This window comes from Plectropomus leopardus, chromosome 23, assembly GCF_026936395.1.
Source record: "Plectropomus leopardus strain MGB_pleo_1.0 chromosome 23, ASM2693639v1, whole genome shotgun sequence".
In the NCBI taxonomy this organism is placed as follows: domain Eukaryota; kingdom Metazoa; phylum Chordata; class Actinopteri; order Perciformes; family Serranidae; genus Plectropomus; species Plectropomus leopardus.
Window position 1 is genome coordinate 11911426 of NC_142198.1, and position 21259 is coordinate 11932684.

At 39.6% G+C, this 21259-nt stretch overlaps 1 protein-coding gene across 10 annotated transcripts in view; it reads left to right on the forward strand.

The window, feature by feature from the left end:
- LOC121961921 (adhesion G protein-coupled receptor L3-like) overlaps positions 1-21259 on the forward strand; it is a 273036-nt gene that overhangs the window by 30362 nt on the left and 221415 nt on the right. The gene's annotated exons all lie outside the window — the stretch shown is intronic.

Below are 21259 nucleotides of genomic sequence, written 5' to 3' on the forward strand. Positions count from 1 at the left end.
GAGCCACTAGCCTCGGTGCCTCCTGCGGTGAGCCTGGATTGAATTCAATTAGGGAGATTGTTTGCCCTCCAGAGTTTACTGGTGGGCTCAGAGGATGATAGGTTTGCCTGCCACTGCCCCCTCCTCTCCACCTCCCTTTTGCTCACACACACACACAAACATACCCTGCCACATCCATGTAACCAGTTTCATCTAACTCAATACAGATACCCCTCCTTCCCTCTTTTCCTAACAACTTCCTTGCGGCACTGCAGATTTTTTTGTTTACATTGCTTTTCAAGCCCTATGTTGATGTAATTTCACGTATTCAACAAGATCAAGGCATTAAAACTTGCACATTGGGAGAATGTGTCATATCACCTTTTTTGATAAGGCCTCAGGGGCTCATATTCTCCACATGATGGGACAGGAGATTTCAGAGGAGCATAATTGGGGACTATGTTTCAGCTCAATCCCACCAACACACACGTTCCAGGATAATCCCATTTTTAGAATTAATTTCCCAGTTCGCTAGCGTATCCGGCACAATAGAAAGGACAGTAAATGTTGCTGACATAGGAGTAGTTAGTTGCAAGGTGAAAATAGAATTGTACTGTCATTTGAATAACATTGAGGGCAGCGGGAGATGGTTACGTGCGGTGCTGGCTCGTGCTTTTTAGATATGAAGCGTAAATGTGGTGCAGACATAATGGCCTTGGTCTCTATTCTGTGTAGAAACACTTTTCAACGACTTGTCCTGCAACCCGCTGCTTTCCTCCAGATGTCACGCTGTGCAACTGTGTTCTGGTGCTTCTCAGAAATCAGATACTGTATTAGTGCTGAAAGATGTCAAATGAATTAAAAGCTGGGGATTGCTTTGACGATAAATATCCTAATGCGCCCCGTCGTGGAATTACAACCTTCATTTGATGCACCTTCTTTTGCCTAATTTGCGGTCACTTTGGATTAAGTCTAATCTACTTCAAGGAGATCTTTTTTGGGCTAAAGCAGACAAAAATCCTGGATTTACAAACAAAATATTTTGTAATGACTCCATAGATCATAAGGTGAGGCTTTAAGAGATTTCTGGAATTTAGATGTGAACAATATTACTTAGGGAAGGTATTTATTTAGTATCTAGAAACTCTACGAACCTTCTTTTCAAGCCAGTGTGAACCTCTGCACCTCCTACAATGCTTTGCATACCCAACATGGTTGCCCATAGCATCAGCCATTCAAGTTAGTTTGACCATAATGGCCTGTGATGACATTAGCCCCGCCAAGTTTTGGTTCTGTTATCTTAAATCCCTGCCGTTTGTTTTCATAGTGTGATCCTGCCTGGACTTCTCCAAATGATGCAAAACAGGTCATTTGAATGGAAAGGGAGTGAAATCCTTTTGGCCGATGTCAGCAGTGTTCTTGAATTTGAATCTCGTCCAGAGGTAGTTGACTTTGCACGTCTTTGTTGTTGTGTCCTGTTACTCAGGCAACTACGGTCAGCACCAAAGCAGTCTAGCTCAAGGATATGGGACAGAGCATCGAAACCCTCTAAATGACCAAATTATCTAAAAAGGCGGCACAAATGTTCATTGTATGCACCTAACATCTACAATTCCTTGTAAGTGAAAAACCACTTGGCAGCTGGCCTTATTCTGATTCTGATTGCTTGATGTAGTGCATGGCTGATAATTACCAATTTGTTGACCTTCCTTGCAAATTGCTGTTGTCTTGACAACTGCCGGAAATATATTTGTTCAGACATGTTTGTGGCCATTTCATCCCAACAGGCGGAGAGTTCAACTGAGAACACTCCTGCAGCTGCATGAAAATATCTCTTAGTCATCTCATCTTCAATCATGTACTTGTAAACGGGGGTTGAAGAATCAAAGTTGTGCAAACAGTACAATGTGTTTATGAAGAAAACGTTTCAAAATAATCAGAGTATTGTGGATTTTAATCTCATATTTACCTATATTCACTCATGCAAATTAAGGTTTAACATTTTGGCTGACACCATCTTGGATTTTTGTCACCAAAAGTGACCATATTTTGACGAGTTTGAGGGGTTAGGCCTGATGCCAGCTGTTACCTTGTATAGAACATATTAGTCTGCAGTAAACTGTCATGATGCGAATGTTGATTTTTGCTAGCAGAAGACAGGCTTAAAACCATTAAAATAAAATGTACTTACTATAAAAATTGAACATTTGATTGCCTAAAGAATCTTTCAGTACAAACAAATGCTGAAGAAGACTTTTTAGGCGACCAAAATGTTAGAGTTAACTTTTATGAACTCAAAACATATACAAACAATAGTGACAGCTACGACTAATGCTACAACTATACTCTGTGAATCTGGGGTTTCACCACTGTTACATTACCTAACTAACGTAGCCATGGTAATGACTTGTCAGCAGATGGCACGCATTTGTTACTCAATATGGCCACACCCTTAATTATGCATACTTTTAAGTATTAATACAATACATATTGGTAAGTTAAAACATATTTTTGTAACAGACTGTAGACAGGTTTATATCTGCCCTAAAGTTGTGAATTCAGGGGTCTATGGGGGTTGACTCTGTTTTGGAGTCCGTCTTAAGTGGTCAGAGGAAGTGCAGTTTTTGGCACTTCTGCATTGGCTTTATTATTCAGCCTCGGATGTTGCCCATTGCACACCACACTAGGACATTCATATTTTTTTGTTTGAGCTACTGTTTTGCTCTGAACTTAAGGCAGCTGTAACCTCAATTTATCACAGTGTTGTCAACTTCTGTAGGAGATAAATTTATCGGCGTGTGTGCTGGTCATGCTTGTTCAGCACGCGTGTATGTCAGCTGGCATGTGTATCCACACATTAAATGTGCATGTGCATCTGCTCAATGTGGTGTTTACTGAGAGGCAATGCATGTCCACCCCCTCCACCTCTTCCAATACAATATTCATGTCTTCCATGGCCCCTCATCGCTATCTTGAACTGCATTATCGTGATAAAAAGTTTTTTTTTGTTTTTCAACTGTGGTTTCTGCATGCATACATGCATTTTTAAATCCTGCTAATTGTGTATCTCACTCTGGAATATTTAATATACAGTGCTAAGAGGGTTTTCACACATTCACACTACTGTAAAAATCAATCATTCAGCTACAGTTAATGTAAAAGTTTAACAAGGTTAAAGGTTGTTATTTCAGCCCTTTTGTTCTTTGGTTAGAAGAGAAGATCAATGGTTCATGTTTCTTTTTAGTTGTTTGTTTTTTCCAGTTTTGGTTATTAACAACATTAACGCCAACAAAGCTTTAAAAAGTATTAAATGTAATATATATTAAGCTGTAGGAACCATATATATAGGGGATGTAGAAAAGTCTTTTGCTGTAACTTATCATTATGAAATAAATGTTGATTGAACCATGTAATGATGATAGAATAATGACAGCCCTATAAGCCTCGCTTTGACTATGCAATTCTGTCTGTTGCCAGGTACAATATCTGGGTACAAAAAAGGCCTGATTTACAGCACAATTTATCAACAATTTAGCAGAAGGTAACACTTTTTTTTCTGGTAGCTATCAGTATCTATCACCTCATAGCCAAATAGTATCTATAGTTCCTCGTAGATGCTATCCCCAGTATTGGGGATAAGTGGCGGTTGGGAAAAAGTTGCAAAGTTGTCTATTTTTGCCTAAAAACAGCAATTTGTGGTTTTTAAGAGAAATTAATCTGCAGGTTTCCTGGCAAACTTACAGTAATGACAAGGCAAGAAGAAAGTGCACCCAGCCAAGAAATACACATAACTCCCCTATAAATTGTAATTTGTAGACTTAAACCAACTAACGCTATTCACACAGTCATCAGTGAGTTTGAGGTGCTGGTAGATGGATTTTGTTAGCTTTGGACCGAGCCATGCTAAGCTTAACTAATTAAATGTCGGTGGTAGTTTCATATTTAACATTTAAATAAGGGTGGGCGATATTATATTGATACCATGATGTGAGATTAGATATTGTCTTTGATTGTGGATATTGTAATATCGTAAGTGTTGTCTTTCCTGGTTTTAAAGGCTGTGTTACAATAGAATGATGCAATTTCCTTTTCTTTCTAGACTGTCCCTGTTGTTCTATTATTTGCTTTTACTCACTTTTACTCCACATTACTGATGATTATTTAGCAAAATATCACAATGTTCTCTGAAAGCCCCAATAGCCAACCCTATAGTATTGTTGCATATGGAGGTCAAAACATGTGATATTTGATTTTCTACATATTGCCCAAACCTACAGCTACACTGTAAAACATTACCAATTGATCTTACCTTAAATAATCTTGGAAACTGATGGCCTTGAAAAAAAAAAAACATTTTAAGTTGCAACACCTTCACAGAACAAGCAAATATATATAAATTTTAAGTAAACTTAACAGTAAGATATAAAATGAACATCAATTACTTCAACTTCTCAAGGTGTTTTTTTTTTCTTCTTTTTTTAGATTTTTCAAAGTAAAATCAACTTTTCAGATTTTACATTGCATGATAGTAGTAATTCTCTCCATATAAAATATTGAAGTATTCAGTCTAGTGGAGTGATCCCCAGGAAAACACACTTTTGCAACAACTTTTAGTTCCGCTTTCTCTCAATATATCTATCTTTCACACACACGAACCCACATAGTTATTGCCTGTCACAACCCACGTCCTCCGTCCCAGAGGGCTATGAAGGTGAACGTTTCACTGTCTTGATTGGTAGAGGTGAATCCCTTCGATGGTGGTGTGCCCCCAAAGTGTGACAGAGAGAGCGGTAAATTTGGATGGAGCTATTTCGGTATGAGAACGGGTTACTGGGATGTTAGCACAAGTGCCTTGTCATGTGCCCGGCTGCTCTCCTGATACCTGCCCTGACAGTTTGGGTGTCTTACTAAAACAACACCCTTGACAGCGAGCTCACACGGCAGCTCAGTGGTCTGTCTCCATCACCTCCTGCCAGCCTTTCCTCTCCTTCTCTCCCCACTTTGTACTGCCCTCCCATCCTCACCGTGACCATTTATGCTAAACGAACAGGACGATCGGTTGATGACGATTAGACTCAAGCGCTGCTTGCACCTCTGGGGCCGTGCTGATATCATCTGACATGACAGGAGAATCCAAAGCAGCAATGGCCCTAATTTGAAAGACACTGATGTTATTTGAGCCCCAAGGCATTGGGTTAGAGATATGGTAAGTGGATACTGAAGTCAGTGTTTGGAGTCACATGCTGATTTAGTGGAAGCTGTTCAAATGGATCTGGTCCAGAGAGATGCCCACCAAATTGAAGAGTTTTTCCTCTTTGGTTTTTGTAGCACTGAGTCTCTCTTGAACTTGAGCTGCACCCTGTCCAAGGCTTCAGCTGCAGCAAGGTGTGCGGCTCTAATCAGCTCTGTTTGATGTGCGGAGGCAGCAGGCTTTACGGAGGAGCCAAGATCTCTTAGGACATTAAGGGGAGAGGAGCGGGAGGAGAGGAAGAGATTACTGCTGGTCTTTTTATAGAGGATCACTCCATCTTGTCCTTTTTAGCTCACTCATTAGTTCTCGCTTCCCCCTGGACGGTGATTCTCTCTTTCTGTCTCTCACCAAGACCAAGGCCACTTTCCCTCACTTTGGCGAGAAACCTGTCTGGCGATCAGTTAACCAAATATGATTCCCCAGCCTTCCTGCCATTGTCAAGTCACAGTCAGAAGGTGCTTGTGTGGTCAGAGCTTTTTGCGTTCTGGCAGGTGTGGAAAAAAATAGCCCAGGAGAGGCAACGGAGACAGATGAATAATGATTGCACATGCTTTTCTTTGTTGGCAGCAGAGGCTGTGTAGCCCATGACATGCCTTTTTCTTCATTTTCTTCCCCCAATTCCCTCCATTTCCTCCCTCTCCTTTGGCTAGTACCTGTGAAATCAGACATCCCTCTGTGCCCGTCAGAAAATAACCAACACTGCCACTCTGTAACTGGCTGTCAGGGGAGTTCACCGTCTGACAACCAGTGTACACGCTGAGGTAATCAGAAGTTGTCAAACGTGAAGTGTCCTCTGCTTTGACTGAGTGTGCGCTCTGTGTTTGCCTCTCTCCAACGTCACAGCTTTGGCTGCAGTGTAGGTGTACTAATGGCCTCTTTATCAACAGAGATCATTAAATAATGTCCTGCGACTGCATATTTGGCAGCAAAATTGTTGTTTAGCGGAGAAAAATGGAGACACAGATAGATAATAGGTGCTTGTTGTCACTGTCAGCCCTGCTAGCCAACCTAGTCATGTGATGGAGCGCTTTCATACACTTTCATGACCTCTTATGATTATACATCATTTTCAAGTACATCGGCCGCCGTTCCTTTTACATATTCCCAAGTGGTTTATGAAAATTGAATTTGCATATTTGCTCTCCATATGCATGGCTTGCTCCTCAGCCCCCTCTGAGGGGAAGCGGCTGTCTTATAAAAACACAACCAGAGGAATTATTGATTTGCATCTGTTTATCTGGGATGAATCAGAGCACCTCCCTGCTGTCAGCCCTGCGATCTGCGCGTGAGGATCCCAAAGGTGCCATCACAGCCGTCTGTCCTTTTTACGGTGGCTCTAAACCCTGGACAGGGTCTGCAATCTGCTTCCGCCCTCCCTTGAATTTTATTTACAGCCCCAGCCTGGCAATAAAGACCAAAATTTATGATGTACTTTTTAATTAGAAATAATGTCTTGTAGAGTTTAAGTGATGGATGGTTTAATCAATATATAGACTGCGGCTGGCCCGATGATGAACGCTGCTATTGACAGCGTGCACAGTAGCCTAACTTAACACTTTGTCTTTCAAAGAAATATGTAGTGTTTTGTTTGGTGATGTACACTGTCCCTTTTCATGCCTCTCGTCATTCTTCCTCCCTCCATTCGACTGTCTCCGGCTACTCCGTCAACACTTTCTCTCAACAGGCAAAGCTTTTTCAAGAATGAATCAACCTCCCCTGTCACACTGTATTTAGGCAATTATTTTGCCTCAGCGAAACCCCATTGTGTTGTGTGCCACATTTGCTCAGGTTTAAATAAAATAAGGGCTGAAGGTGAGTTCTCATGAATGGAATCTGACAAGCTGGGAGCAATGCAATTCTTGAATAGGTGGAGATTTTTTTTAATGGGTAAAGCAATTTCTTTTTTTCGCTCTCTCTCTCAGGTTCAGAGAAAAGAGTGAGCAGAAAGGATTTTCAAGTAGAATAATTAAATAGGAATCAAGTCAATGGGATTTGTTTCCTGGCGCTGTGGATGATTGCGTAATATACACCGGGGAGGGAATTATGGCACTTGACAACTGAAGTTCAATTTTGTCACTTGTGGCTTATTGTGAAGTGCTCAAACAGGACTGTGAGGGACTCAGTGTGGCTTTTTATTTGCCAGACAATGCCAAACACTGATCACACACAGGGACAGTGTTTAAATTCTCTGTCGCCACATGAAAAATTGTCGCAGACTAATTTCAAGTGTCAAGGTTGTGATGGTCTTTAAGAGGCCTGTTGCTGAGCATATTTTGTTATACAATAAATGAGCTTGAGGACCACAAATGTTTTTTTCTTTGATTTGGTGCTTGATTATTTAGCCAAGAAAATGATGATTGCTTACAAATTTCCTCACATGCATTCTGGATGCTTGATCAAGGAAATATGGCATTTTTGCTCGATACCTCATTTAAACAATGAAGTGATTACCAAAATAGTTGCAGACTGACAGTCGATCATCTGTCGATTAATTAACTAAGTCTTTAAGCTCTACTTGTACACATTTATGCCATGATTAAACTTTTTTGAAGCCTCCATATGGAGTATTTGGAAAATTTGGGACTTTCGTGACTCTAATTGGTAGTGTCAATAAGACAGTGGGGACTATTTTTACTATTTAATCCACTGTAAAAGTGAGCCCAGTATGAGTAAAAATCATAAGACTGACTATTCTGATCACAGCTTTCATTTTCTCTCCGCAGTTATCTCCTCAACCAAAATCTTTTCAGATGGAGGTCCCTGAAGCAAAATCTTATCAAATGAGCATCCATTTGACCTAATGTGTTTTAATTTAGGGGTCCTTAACATGAACCACTGGACTAATTATGCCCAAATTATGCAATAAGAAAAACCTGTTAGGCTAGAGCGATGTCTGTATTCTGATATAAATGTAGTATCTGGCATCGATAGATGCCCAAATGGGCTTACAAGGCAGGCATACATGTGAAACCAAATGAGTAAACTATGACAAAAAAACAACAGTAGTATATTTCTGCATGCCTTCATACTATTAGTGTGTATTTTTCTCTGTTTTGCTTGATTTTCCAATTATAAAAAGAGTATATATTTTGCCTGTTACTCGCTTTTTCATTAACCACAACAACCCTTTCACATAATGAGGATTATATATTATACAAGCTCAAACCCGTTAATAAAGTTAATAATTATAACCTCAAACAAAAACAGAAGGTGAATCACGTTTCGAATATTTGTGTCCTTCCTCCCGTCACAAATTAATAGCTGCAACGTGAGTCTCGCTGCTACCCTCCAGACCACCTACCTCAAAGATATCACTAATAGACAGGACAATTTTATCCATATTCACCAACATAATGTCACCTGACCTCTAAGACCAACCACAATACATTTCTTTCTCATTGATTACTGTTGCATTCACTGCCCAGGGCAGGTAGAGGCCTTAATAATGACTTTATGCTTTGTTCCATGGTCTCTGGAATAGAATAACCATGAATGACATGGATCCCATGCTATGTAGCTTGTTTCGTCCTTCTGGTCAATGGTTAATTGTTCTGCGGCAATTCAAAGCATCCGGGCTCTGTTGCAACTGACCGCACTCCTGTAGATCTTGACCTGGGTATGTTTTCTTCAACCCCCCCTCAGCCTCATTTTCACTCTTTACTCCATTCCCTCATTCTGCTGGCATGTCTCAGCTTATCTGCCTCCTTTGTGCAACATAAGCTTGTAGATAAGCAGCATATTGGGCCGGGTTACTCATGTCTGTCTTGTTCATTCATCAGAATCCTCTAATTCCCCCCAGAAACCTATTTCCCAGACTGCAGGTGGCCCGTGTTGTAACACAGAGGGCACGCCTGATCTCTCCTAAGCAAACATAGACATTTAGTCACCGCCACAGCTTTTGTATTCCCTACGAATTCCTAGCAGCGCTCCAATATATATGTGTGCTGTGAGTGTACATACGACTAATCTCAGTGACAGTGTAAAAACATGCCACTGATAGGTACGCAGCTTTAGCTGAGATTAACCCCAAAGTCAGGGAATTATTCATTTGTTGTATTTGCCCCCGCTTTATTCCTGGTTGACAGATAGGTGGCACAAACCAAACAAACAGAATCATATCAGGATCTCTAACACTGGTTACTCATAAGCCCCAAAGACCACAGGTGTTTTGGCTTGAAAATGCCTCCAGCAGGCTTTAAGTCATCTATCTGAAAGCATGACCCAATTCACTGCAATTCCACGACACCTGATAGGTACAGTAACTATGTTAGAGGAGGGTTTATTGGGAATGAGCGGGTACAAACCTGAGTAAGAGTAATATCCCGAGACTCCGACTGGTCCTGTTCGCCAGTCAGGGTCACTGCCGACCATGATCTCTGTTCTAGGCAGTTAATTAGGAATTAGAACATGGCGCGACCCTCAGGATGTTCTCCATGGTTAGAATAATGAACACCTGGAAAAGATGAGGAGCAAGAGCAGGGGGAAAAAAATCATTTGGCTTCTTCACAAGTCATTCCATTAAGACTTCTGAACGTCTGTAACCTGTATAATTTCACACCTGCATTTTTCTTCCCAGTCTTTCAATATGGAAGTGTATATATTTATTTTTATTTAATTTTGAACAATTTGGAGGCATAGAGTAGAATAAAGTCAGAGATACACTGAAAAATATTAAGCACAAAATCAGTGGCGCCTCCAAGAGTGTGAGAGTGTTAACTGTTAAATGTTAAACTGTACCAGTATTACTCAATAATATTGTCTGTAAAATAAAAATAAAAACTATATCAGTTTCCGTATCATTATTGTTTCCAACTAGCCAATATGCTTCAGCATAATTGAATTCCTAAAATTCACTCATGGCTTTTGGTTTTGGTGTGCCACCCCAAAATTTTCAGGGGCCCATTCTGGCGACCCTTATGAAAAAAATTTTGGGGCATCACTGCTCAAATTAGCATAAATACAATCCTACCTAGTGCCAATAAAATCATTTCCAAAGCAATTTACTCCTCTTATGAATTAGATTAGTGTAATATAATTTTCTGATGATTCGCCTGATTGTTGAGAAACATTCCTTGATTTTATTAAGCCATTTATCAAGTAGCCTATTGAAGGAAATGCGCAGTTATATATTGTGCGCTGTAGACTATGAAAAAGTATTTCTTGTTTACCACATTCAGCACTGTCACACAGTTATTTCCAAAATATCCGTGTGTAACAGAAATAAGGTAAAGGCAAAAATAAGATTCGCTAAAAGTATGACTGGAGATAATGCAGGTGAAGGAAAAGAAACTATATTTTGCCAAAAAACACCCTGTTGTTTATGTTGTTCGGGGAGTTTTGAGCATAACTGTGGATTCTGTATCCTGGTTATATCTAGTATTCCATTTGTATTGTCAAAACAGAAAATGTGCTGTTTGGGTATTCAGAGAGGAATGCAGCACAGGTGGAGCGTGGGCTCCGCGGCTAAAAATACAGACCCTAAAAATTACATATACATGCTCTGTTTGGAAAAAAAAAAATCCAATTTAACCTATAATTCTCATATTGCTTTGCTAGTGCAGCTGGTGTTCGTGTGGAGCAACAGCAATTTTAACATTCTCCCTGTGTATAGGGCCCAGTTTTGCTCCCGTCTGCCATATCATAATCATTTGGCCCGATGCCTTGATTCCAATTGGTGAATTGTTACACCCCGAGTAGGTAGAGTGTGATACATCTGCTCACAGGCCACATTATTTTCAACTGCATTTGCAGGTCACAGTGCGGTGCAGAAGGTGGTGTTTTTTCTCCCCCCCTCTCTGTCTGTGCTGGCAGTGAGTACGCCCCAGTACACACAGTCCCTAGATGCAGTCTGGCAGGCCTAGTGAATCATCTTCCCGTCACAGGTGGGGGAAATACAACAGAGGGATTGGCAGTCCAAAGGTGGCGTCTGGCCCACTGTTGAGTGAGGTGTTTGGCTTGCTTCCGCTGGAAATGAGGATATGTCATATTTTTTTCTTGCAGGAGAGGGAAAGTGGTTGTGCAAGTTTTTATATATCTCTACCCAGCAAACCAGTGATACTGTAGATATTAACGAAATGTTTTTAGGATTATATTCCTATTTCGAAATGCATGTAGCATCGGTGTTCACCGTGTGATTTTAGCCCTGCTTATTTGTTTGTGTGTTTGCACTTCTTTCAGTGTAGGTGTGCTTCTCTCGCACTCTACGTGTGTGTTTGAGAGGCTGTTTCATCTGAGCTCTTGTCGGAAGGTGGTTGCGAGGGCCGCTGATCAAAGGCAGAAACCTCAGGGCCAACAAGGGCCCAGCACGAGCAGCAGATGTTTCCCGTCTCTGTTAGCGCCTCAGTTAGAGCTATCCTTATTTAACCAGCTCCAGCTAATGGCCCCCACTGGTGTCGAAATACACCGGATCGCTTTTCTTCCTCTTTTGTGTGTAGAACGGGGGACAGAACGCGAAACGCCAGGGATATCTTGTTCCTCTGTGACACTCTCATTGTGCTCCTCGGTGGATTTCTGGCCAGAAAAATCCCTTTCACAGTAATTGGGTGTGAATGAAACACTTGTGCTCGGCTATTGTCTAAAGTGTAGTCTTGCATTGAGGCCAGTGGTTAAACAAGCCAAGAGAGAAGGCAGAAAAGGGTAGAGAAAAAAGGTGGTGTGGGGGGGGGGTGAAAGGGATAAAGGTAAGACAATGCTAGGAAGAGTACAGTGTGTGCAGAAAGTGACAAAAATTTTAATATTGTAGCTTGCAGTAAAGTGAGGCAAGCAAAGAAATATTAACTGCAAAGGCAAGGAATGAAAAAGCCCTTTTCAGGAACAGCAAGGCAACGGAAATGGTTTTGCAGTTTGTGAGAATAAAGACAATTTGCAAACAAGGAGCTGGAATACAAAGTGGACAAGCACGTTGGTTTCAGAGAAACAGCCAGCTTAGAACCAAGTTCTTCATAAGGCATCCAGGAGATTGATTGAGAGATTCGGTGGGCCTAATTGTGCTGTACCATCTGCCCAAGTTACAGAACCTGCCAGGCATGTGACAGTTTCCAACAGGCTCACTGACGAGCAGATGTGTGCATGAGTGCGTTTGCTCGTGTGTGTGTGTGTGTATTTAAGCGCGTCAGTCTCTCTTTACTTTGTGATCACATCTTTATTTTTAGGGAATTAAGACAAGAATTCCCGTCATGAGTTACAGAGAAATGACAAATGCAAATGCACATTGTGAAAGTTTTTTTTATGATAATTAAACCCCCCTGTGTGTGGCTTTTTTGTGTACTTTATTATTTGTCGGATCCATCAGTGATGTTGGAGTGTTCATTGTTGCTGTCAGTATTGCTATTGATATAACAGCCTGACAAATGTCATAGGCACAGAATGAATTTCCATAAATCAATCAACCATTTCTCCCTCTCACTTCCTCTATGATACAGTTTGCCAGTGTAATTTAACAAAGGAAACTAACAAAATGCCTTATGCAAAACTTGCATACTAATTTATGCAATAAATTAATTTGTCACTCAATGAAATGGCAGAGTTGGATGTTTTCTGGCTGAAAAGAGATGCTTTCTCACCAAAAACATGTTTATCAACAAGGCACCAGAAAACCCACAGGAAATTCCTTGTTCATTAAATCAATTATTCCACTGAGATAAGTCATTTTAAAGGAATAGGTTGACATTTTGATTAAAAATATGCTGTTTCACACTCTTGCTGAGAGTTATATGAGAAGATTGATATCACTGTCATGTCTGTGCAGTAAATATGGAGCCTTTGGTTAGGTTGTGTAGCACAGAAACGAAAAACAGCTAGCCTGCTTCTCCTAGCCAACTAATTAACGTATTACATTTTGACATTAGAGGTGCTGATAGGCGATTTTTGCAAGAAGTCCTCCAAACCCATACAACCACATATGTCATTTGTACATACCTTTTAATACATTGGTTCTCAATCAGTGGTCCAGGGATCCCCAGGGGTCCTTGAGTGGGTTTAAGGGGGTACCCAGAATAATTTGGAATAGTTTATTTTCACTATTTAATCCACTGTAGAAGCCCAATGTGATTAAGAGTCAAAAGAGTGACTACACAGATCATAGGTTTGACTTGCTCTATGCTTCTCTCTTCAACTGTAGTTATCACCTATATAATTGCATTTTTAATCATATCTAACAACCAAGATCTTTTTTAGACCGAGGTCCCTGAAGCAAAATTGTATAAAATGATGTATGATTTTAGGGGTCCTTAACACAAATGAGTTTAGGAACCGTTGCTCTAATACGACCCACACAAATGTTTCTTAGATAACCGTCCCTGCTGGTTAGGTTCCTGAAAAGAATCATTGTTAGGTGTTGCAACATGATGTTAAGTTGCTATGTAACTTAAAATATTTGGTTTGACATGGGAGACATATCCTGGTCTCCTGAGTCAAAGTCCTGTGTTTTTTTGACCCTTCCAACCACCCTGACCATGTGTTTGAGCAAATTTTATCACTGTTTATACTCCATCATCTGACTTCCTAATTTGCTCCTGTCTTAATTACTATGGCCACTAGAGGTTTTCGCTACACTAAATGTAAATATGGGTCGTAATAAACTGCTAGTTTTAATTACCTATTCTGTTGTTTTTTTTGGGGAGGACAGTTTCGGATCTTGAAACTTTTGAATAGAGCTATGCTAGCTGTTTACCCGTTTCCAACCTTTATGCTAAGCTAAGCTAACTGGCTACTTGCTGTAGCTCTGTATTTTACTCTACAGACATGAGAGTGGTATCACATTTCCCAAAATGCCCCAAAATCTCTTTAAGTATGTTTTTTCTTTCTTTATTTGTGGAGGAAAACTGACATCACAAAAATGTTTTATCCCCAATATATATTCAAACTCACCCATTCCCAAAAAGACACTATAGAATGTAAAATACCAAAGCTCAAGAAATGAATCAGTACAATCTGAGATACTATTAATCACATTTAATCAGTCTTTAGTTCTTTAGGGATTTAGGTAAATACAACACAGGGTTGACTCTCCATTATTTCAAGTATTTTCAAGTTGTACATGAACCTTTCAAGGCCAAAATCTCTATAAAAAATCTCTATGCACTAGAGCGCATACATAAACAAAAGGAGGTAGTTTCATTAATAAGCTACAGAACACTGCTCTCTAGAAAGGATAGTGATAGGATTCACCTGAAACTGGACCCCTTGATGTTGCCAAAACGGGGACATCAGATTAGCAAATAAGGTAATTGCATTAGCATATCAAATCACCAACAGCTCTCCCTTCTGCTGCTTTGTCCATGCCAGGGCTTTGATTCAGCTTTAATATAACCTCATACACTGATGGCTAAAAGGTTCTTCAGTTAAAAATAGTGTCACATATCAATGTTATTACTAAGTTAATTGATTATATATTATTAGGCATTAATATAGAAACTGCTCTTGGCGTCTTTGATGTGCATAAAAGCAACATATTTCAGAGTTTATTTCATTACAGCCACATGTTCAGCAGTCACTCCATGGCTGTTGAAAATTGCAATTTCCAAGATTTTCATTGATTGCTACTTATAAAATCCAGCTGAACTCTGTTGTCCCCTCTGCGAACATTTTACAGCCTTATTCATTGAGTTATCAAGCCACAGTATCTCTAGCAAAAAGGAAAAAAAAGAAAATACATGGAATCCTTGTAAATGTCCCACAGCAATCCAAGCCACTAAACATGACAATAAAGTAATGGATTGTTAATTTACATGCCAGGCGAGGACCTCACTGGTGCAAATCATGCAGATGATAATAGCAATGTGACAGCCAGAGCAGTTGGGATGTAAAATGTTGAAAAAGACAAGCTTTTGGACTGCAGAACGGTTTGAGAAACATCAAGAAAAAGGCATCAAAAGTTGTGTCCAACTTTGACATATTTTTGTCTTTCATTATGCTCCGCAGCCCTGTCTCCTTTCCTTGATTTGGCCACAGATGACAGGGGACGTTGGCATGTGTTTCATATTCTGCATACTCATATCCCCAAGTCCCGCTAGTAATTATTATTCAGTAGATGCACTATTTGGCACAAGGACAAAAGTTTGCATAATTTATGCAAGGCCGTCATCAATTTTTGAAAAATGGCCCCGGCCTTTTCTTGTGCTTTTAACTAAATAGATGTACTTCAACTCTGGACATAAAACGAGCACAAGGAACAGAGAAAACTTTATTTATATCTTTACCTAAACTTTGAACCAATGCAGACTTCAAAGAATATATTAGGGTTGTTATGTCCAGCTCAGAGACTCCGGCATTTTACTTGTTCTCCTGAGCCTGCTATGCTCTCCCATTGGGATAACGCTACTACAGTATATGAAAAATGTAGACGTGATACTTTAAAGGCATCTTCTCTGCCTCCTGAAGAAGTCAGCTGCTCGGATAAAGTATCCAGAGATGAGCTGGGTATGATAGCATGCAGCACACTTCCTTTGGATGTGTCCCTGAAGGCTCTCACCTGAGAACTTGGAGTTATTTCTGGCATAGTTCTCACAGGAGGAGGTCCTATGAGAAAAAAGACAAGGGACTTTGTTATTTCACATCCCAAGAGAAAGTGCTCTATATTTTCTTAAATGAAGAAGAGGACAGAGTAAATAAACTCCCTTTATTGTGAGCCTCTTCTCCTCTTCTTGTCCATACATCCAATTTTCCATTCCCTATTCTCTAATCCTGGTTATAAATGTTTCCACTGCATTGTCCACTGGTTTGGATTTCAGTAGTCTATGGCTTGGATATTGTAATCCATCTGCGTTGCCAGACCGTGGAAGGGAGGTATTTTTTCTGGCTCTTTTGTTTGATGTCCTATAAAGATGGAAAACTGGCATGTGTCCTTTAATTTCTAAATACTGTAGGCTATGTTTAGTGGACTGGAGACCATTATCCAGAATTCTGGAGGTAAATGGCAAGATTGAATAATAAGCTTTTTGGCTCCTTTGCTTGTTCTTTCAGTCTGGTGATTGAGTATAAAAAGGAACATAAAATGCTTTGTTTCTGTTCTATTCCTAAATCTGCCACATGGAATTCCAAGGTACTTACTAAAAGACATTTTTAATCCCCAAAAATGTGATTATGTTATTATATTTTCCTTATATGGACATGTTTGAGGTAGCTTTCTCAATTCTATTTTAGATAATTGTTATATAAGCTGCGTTTGGATGAACCACATCTTGAAAGCATCATTATTTCGCATCATATTTGACATTTAATCAATCTTTCTGGCTGAACCGCTATTGCGACAATCTACCCACTACTAATTTTTATTTGTAGAAGCTAAAAATTCATGTTGTACCATTCGTTGTTGTTACACAGTCATTTCAGTAACGATTTAAAGTCACATTAAACGGGCAATGTTTCCATGCAGACTGAGCTCATCAGATCACATTACTTCTCTCTCCATGCAAACGTAGCATTTCCATTTAAACCTGCTGTTTGCATCTGTGGAACCAATCAATAACCCAGCGGAGTATGTTATTTGCATGGTAACTGCTGTGGAGATGACAAAAAAAGCTGTGGAAGGAAGTTCTGGCTAAGAGTCTAAAAGGTTGCTTGACAGCAGTTTGGCCTTTGCCCTTTAAAAAGATATGTTTAGGGAGAGTAAGAAAATAAGAATTTTGACTGTGCTTAATAACTGCTTGATTCTGCACAGAAAAATCAAGGGCAACGATGCAGGAATATGTTGAAAACGGCTCACTAGTAGTGCTCTTTTCAATCTCTCTCTCTTTTTTTTTCTGAAGGAAAACAGATCGATGTGCTTCAATTGGTAAGGGACTCTCGGGATATATTACTTGTCCGTGACAAGACGCCAAAACCATTTTTTGCTAAGATTTAGGTATGCCAGTGAAATTCACCAGATGTGTCTCACTTCATAACATGACCTCCAAAGCTGTGTGGATTTGAATCCATACATACTAACAGAGAATAATGTTTGGTCATGGACGGACTTTTCTGATATCCCACTTAATCTTCGCCATCTATTGCGTTGTCGGATTTGAGCTTGACCATTTATTACAGTTTATAAGAACTTGTGTGGGGACAGTGATGGAGGATGCAGAATACTCAGCTGTATTTCTTAGTGAGTCTCACTTCAAGATAAACAAGAACATCAGCAATATATCCTCACACATCGTACAAAGCAGGGACGTTTGTGACTTTTACTGAGGTCTTCAAGGGGACTAAACTTTAAGATAATTAAAGCAGCAGCTTGGGGACACTTTTCCAACGTGTGTCTCTTTTTCAGCTACCAGAGACAGCTTGAGTTTATCTTTTTGTCCATCAGTTTACAGACAGCACTCCTCAAAGTGGCTATGAAGCCATATGGCACTCTGAACCCTCAAACTACAGTCGTCTGAGTGCTAAGTGCTTCATTTTTCACACTTGCATGAGGTCCGTTGTATTTATAATTCATTTAGCGGAAGGGCAAGCTTCACGCGGTAACTGGAACATTATATGCATATTTAGGCAATTTAACACCCACAAACTGCGACGCCTTGTCTCTGCTAATACACAACAACAGTCTCACTTTTTTCCCTGGCTGTTTGAAGATGTGACCCAGGATATGTTGCCCTATTAGAAAGCAATAACGGATAAATTGCTTTGCAGAAGTATAATAAAGGAGCGCTGTGAAAGACTGCAGGCGCTAAATAATTTCATTTTCAATCGTTCAAATATGACACATTATTAAAATTTAAAAGCCAGAGTTTTTTCCTCTTCTTTTTCTTGACCTGCAGGGTGTTTCTGTGTTTATTTATTAGGAAATATATGCAAGTCTGACTCGTTGCTCAAACTTTATCCATCAGTAAATTTGCACTGAGTTGAGGTATGCACTTAACACTTGTTTCCTGTCATGCACACACTCCTTGTGAACACAGATGTGCATTCATGCTTCTCACACTCAATTTAGTATGAAACATGAGTCAACTTTCAGAGCTCGGACTAATGACTGTTGCTCTGGTGTTTAATGTGCAGGTCATGCTGTTGATGTGGTGTGATGTGCTTGTGCTCCATGTGACTGAAGACATACTTTGACTTTGGCATGTATGCCTTGTGTGTTTTGATTACAGCTGCACAGTGCTGACATACTTCTGTAGGAGGTGGTTGATGTTACGTGCAGAGGTGACTAATCTATCATTTTTCAGTGTGAAAGACTGCAGTCTTGCACTAAGGGATTTTTTGAGTTAGTGGAAAGAGGATTTTTAGAAAACTGCATGTAAAATGTAGTTATCATACTTTTGAAAATAATATTTTGAAAAATATTTTGAATATTTATATGCGTAAAGGATGAATATATTTTGATTTTTAAATCCATAAGGACTTCTCTAGCTGTCGGTTAAATTGTTCAGTAAATGAATATGATTAGAGAGTACACATTCAAATATCTGAATTTATTTGATGAAAGCATTTTTACTAATTCACACATTTCAATGTATATTTATAAAATGTTTTCACAATTTTTATATATGGTCATACACAACAACAATACTTTTGAGCCTAACGTGACTCCATACAGCTTTAGATCTACAGACATATAGAAAAGAAATGTTCCTGTGTTGTGGTCTATAGGTAGTTGATCCTAATATTATTATTATAATAAGGAAAAAAAAACAATTTACTGTTTATTGCCTGTAATGATAGAGGCTAATGTTGTTAATTAATGATTAGCTCCTTGGCATTTATGCTTGGTTACCACTGTTGGTCGTGTGGTAGTCAGCCGAGTATGTTAATAAATGCAGTTTGATAGACATGCCCTTTAATATGTTCCTTATGCGTTTGTGTTTTTGGTTTCAGAAGGACTAGAAAAAAACCCCTCCAAGTTCTTAAAATTCACAGTATCACTCTTACTACATCCTCATATTCACAGCTTTAACATGATTTTAAATCCATAGGTTGACAGATCTGCTTTGTTTAGTTCTCGTTGCTAAAGCTATGATTGCTGTTAGGAGAAGGGGTGTTGTTCCAGATGACGTGCAGCATGTTGACAGTGTGCATGGATTCAGGTATGCAGTGGATATGTATATCAGGTGCATATCACTGACATGATGAGAAATATTTGCATAATACTAAAAGCAAGACACATCACATAGAGCATCACTGCTGCGCCAAATACCTGAACCAGCAGCATTACAGTTAAGCAAATTTTAATAAAAACTGTCATAAAATCATAATCACTTTAGTCCACTAAATCTGAACGAATGCTTACAGTGCACTTTTGTGCATGAACTGTCTTCAGCTCGCCTCCTTCCCGCGCTCGCACGCACCGCTCCGTCTCATGCAAGTCATTTGAATTTTTAAGGGATCGTCAAAGAAACTGTCAGCATCAGCTTGTACGGGTGGAAATCGCTCAAATGTACTGAGTTATTGGGGCCATTTGCGGCGAGCATTAGTGCATGGATACAGGCTTGGATCGCTGAGGTGTGCTTCAATCTGAATAATGATTTGCAGAGTCAGACTGAACAGAGGACATTTCTCCGTGTCACTCCACTTAACATGTGCCCTTTCCATCCTGGTGACAGGTCCCTGCATCTGACAGAAAGTCTCCTGGGGTAGTTGTGGGGATGTGTTGCGTGCTGTTGTATTTACCAAAATGTCATTAAAGCCATGTGTTATTTAAATGCAGTGCTGAAAATAGTGTAAGGGAGGAATAAGAAAAGAAATGTCACTGCCTCAGTCTTGTAACACATCAGTGGCAAAGGGCAATGAAATCGAGACTTTGAAAAAAAAAAAGTGGTAAGGTGGTCTGAATCAGGCTCTTGCAGTCAACTGTACATGGCATCTGACATTTCCATCTGCTTAATTGTGCTGTTTTTATTTGAAAGTTGTTAAATCTTCACCCTGTTGTTGAATTGTGTTAGCCCTGGTGAACCTCATTTCCTGTTGTGATGATTCAGAGAAGTCCTTATAATGTATGCATTACAGCTAAAGCTCAGTCCCTGTGTGTTGTGGGAATAGACACACACTGGGAATGTGTTTTGGCTGATGTCTGAATCAGCTCTGGGCAGTATGCGAGGTCAAAGCAGATGCTGCCTATATGCAGATCAGGCTGCAGCGACTGGAGCAGAAACGATTGCGATTCTCGCTCCTGGGCTTTTTCTTTACACGTTTTAGACAACAGAAAACAGGAGCACAGCAGTACATGTTGCCATCATCAATCACCTCAGAGACTCGCTGGCTGTGATGTGTCAAAAAGGATGAAAGGCATGATTCTCAATGATAGGGCTGTTAAAGATTCAGGCTCCCGAGGAGATGGCATCAGGGTATGTTGTGGTAGGAGTTGCCAGAGCTGAACCAGTGGGGGAAACTCATCTCACATGTTTACATACACACAGGAATGCAGGTTATTAAGGGAAACCAGGCATGGAGAAAGGAAATCAGAAGACATTTTTTCTATAATGATTACATGCACATGGTCAGCAATCAGTTTTCTGTCAGACCCAGCACCATATATGTGAACCGAAACAGCCAGAATATTATTGTTAGTTATGCCTCAGAGGATGAATCTTTTTGAGAGATTGGACTGAAAGAGCTGTGACAGTTTTTTGATAACACTTAGAACATGTCTTAATTCTGTGACTTTACAAATAATTTCGACTTTAATAAGTCCTTCAGTTTAATTATTTTGATACGAAGATGCATAACTAAGTAATTGTCCCATGTTTTCCGCAAAATTACAATATATTTGTGGCAGTAGTTGCCAGAGGTGGCTTTTTAATGTGATGTGAAAGTTTTGATGTGAAAAAAAAAACCTAGCTCCATATTAGTGTGTAATTCTCTGGTATATCAGTGAAGTGTATGAAGTACAATGCAGACATAGTGACGACCAGTGGTATATAAAGTATTCAGTACCTTGTATAAATAAAAGTACTAATACCACACTTTAGTAAAAGAAAGAAAGAAAGAAAGAAAGAAAGTGTAATGAGTAAAATGTATGTAAAGTATTAAGAATATAACTACCCAATGCAAAAAAATTTTTAAAAAAATCCAAACTGAAAATTAAAAGGAAAAACAACAAATCGAATATAT